The sequence below is a fragment of the Megascapheus bottae genome, chromosome 37 (assembly GCF_031878675.1).
Source record: "Megascapheus bottae isolate mThoBot1 chromosome 37, mThoBot2.hap1, whole genome shotgun sequence".
NCBI lineage: Eukaryota > Metazoa > Chordata > Mammalia > Rodentia > Geomyidae > Megascapheus > Megascapheus bottae.
The window spans coordinates 3968554-3971247 of NC_143545.1; the positions used below are offsets into that span (position 1 = coordinate 3968554).

Genomic DNA, 2694 nt, shown 5'->3' on the forward strand with positions numbered 1-2694 from the left:
CACCATTTCTGGCTTCTTTTTTCCATGTATGTGGTACCAGGGAATCGAACCCGGGTCTTCCTGCATGCTAGGCAAGCACTCTACCACTAGGCCAAGCTCCCAGCCAAGATCTAGTCTTGAGAAAGCCCAAGGACAGTGCTCGGGCACTGAGTTTAAGCCCCAGGACTGGAAAAAAAATTTTTTAAAGAAATATAATTTTAAGAAAATAACAATTTAATATAAAAATATATAAGTAAAAAAGAAAAATAATAAATTAACAAAAATGATGAAAAATAATAGTAAATAATTAAAATTTTTAATGAATAACAAAATAAAGAAGGAAAAAAGCTAATTATCAATCCAATCAAAGTTGTCAGGGGACACACAGAGATGAAGGCAGAGAGAGAAACCCCAAGTTGTAACAAGACGGAATGTCTCCTGAGGGGTACCAGGTATTTTCTTATTTTTCCTTTTTTGTGGGTCATGGAGCTTGAACTCAGGGCCTGAGCACTGTCCCTGAGCTATTCAGATCAAGGTTAGTGGTCTACTAATTAAGCCACAGTGCCACTTCTGGTTTTCTAATGTTTCACTGGAAATAATGCTCATGGAATTTCCTGCTTAGGATGGCTTTGAACCCAGGTCCTCAGATGTCAGTCTTTTGCATAGCTGGGATTCTAGGCATGAGCTATGAGGATCCCAGCTACAAGCAGACAGTATGTAGAGGAGGAGACCCGGGGTAGGAGAGAGCTGGAGGCAGCTGGACACTGGGCGTAGAGGCTTGGTTTGCTGCAGATCCACTTTCTCTCTGCGTAGACCCTGGCGCTGCTAATTCCAGCTTCATCCAAATAGGCATATTCCCCAGAGCCTCGAACTTCCACCCTAGAGCCAAGCAGAAACACGTTCAGAATTCACATTTGGCTGCACACTTGCTTTCTTTTTCCTTTTTTCTTTATGTCAGTTGTGGGGTTTGAACTGGGGGCCTGGATGCTTTCCCTGAGCTTTTGTGCTCAAGACGAGTCCTGCTCTCCCATCATGAGCCACAGCACCACTTCTGGCTTTCTGTTTTGTGGTTCATGGAAGATGAGAGGCTCACAGATTTTCCTGCCTCTGCTGGTGTGGAACCCTGATTCTCACACCTCAGCCTCCCGTGCAGCTAGGATGACACGTGAGAGCCACCAGCACGCAGCTGTGGCCTGTCTTTTCTTTTTCATTGTTTTTTCTTTCTTGCCAGTGCTGGGCTTGAACTCAGGGCCTGAGCACTGTCCCTGAGCTTCCTGGGCCCAAGTTTAGAGCTCTACCACTTGAGCCACAGCACAATTTCCAGCTGTTACTGTGTATGTGCTTCAGAGGAATCGAACCTAGAGCTTTGTGAATGTGAGGCAAGCATTTTAGCACCAGGCCACAACCCGGATGCTAGGTGTGGTTCTAACAGAAGTAAGAGACTAGCGCTCATCTGACTTTAGTGCTGAGCACTGATGACTGAGTTGCGTTTCTTCTCCATTCTCAAAGTCCTGGTGTGAATGCCACCTGTCTGTCCATCACCCGTCCATCCCAGTCACACTAACCACGCATTCATTCATGACCCACGGCCACCTGTGGGCTCCCTAGACGTGACCTTCACTCAGGCTCAACTGTTTCCAAAATGCAGAAAAATAAACCATCATCAACAACAACAAATCCATGCTGGGTTCCAGGACTCACAGCTGTCATCCAGCTACTCAGGAGGCTGAGATCTGAGGATCACAGTTCAAAGCCAGCCCTGGAAGAAAATCCATGAGACTCTTACCTCCAATAATACTATTTAGCAAAAGCTAGAAGTGGCGCTGTGGCTCAAGTGGTAAAGCGCTGGCCTTGAGCAAAACCTCAGGAACAAGGGCCCAGGCCCTGAGTTCAAGCCCCAATCCAGACCCAAAACAAACAAACTGAAGGTTGGTTGAAAACGTACAAGTTGGTGAAGTCTGTGTTGTCTGCCCACTTCCAACTGTGTTTTGAGGATTCTCTTCTAAGTCCAATCCAATGATCGTACAAATCTTTATGTCTTTTCAAGAAATTCTGTAATAAAACACAGTACATTGAAAATGAGAGTCCTTGTCTTTTGGATGTATTTTGTTTTTCTGTCAAAGGCCGGCTTCAAACTGTGATCTCACATCTCAGCCTCTGAGAAGCTCTGTATTAGGACTAATAATTCTTTTTCTCTTCTTTGTGTGTATGTGCCAATCCGACTTTCACAATTTGTCTTGGAACTTCGATCCTCCCATCTCAGCCTCTTGGGTAGCTGGATGACAGCGTGAGCTCCTGGCGCCAACCCTTTAACTTCACACAACCTCTCCAAGTCGCGGTGGGGTGTCTTCAGCACCCCAAAAGCTTTTCTTACCAGGTCGTAGATGGTGTCAAAAGTGGCCAGATTGGCTCCAGAGGAGGCACAAAAGTCCTGACTGGACATCCAGTTCCTTGTGTCCTCAGAAAAATAGAAACACTGATTCCCAAAGCCAATCCACTCTCTTGGACAGGAAGAAAACAGGCTGTGCTCTGGAATGCGGCTTTCTGCTTGGTTCACTAACACACAATGGATTTGCTTTATAATCAGTCTTCTGTTTTCTGTGCCCATCCCACGGCCTAAGCCACACCTTGGCATTCAAAACCACTCACCTGCTAGAATCACCGTTAGTACAACTGTCGTCCCTAACAGAAGCACAATAGTCAACAGACAGCAGT

General features: G+C 45.7%; 1 long non-coding RNA gene across 1 annotated transcript; it reads right to left on the reverse strand.

Annotated features, from left to right (window-relative positions):
• Positions 1–659: 659 nt before the first annotated feature.
• On the reverse strand, positions 660–2403 carry LOC150042088 (uncharacterized). Its single transcript, XR_016533674.1, has 3 exons — positions 2354–2403; positions 1925–2031; positions 660–858 (listed from the first exon to the last, which is right to left on the reverse strand). It is a non-coding gene; the product is annotated as an uncharacterized LOC150042088 (long non-coding RNA).
• Positions 2404–2694: the final 291 nt, after the last annotated feature.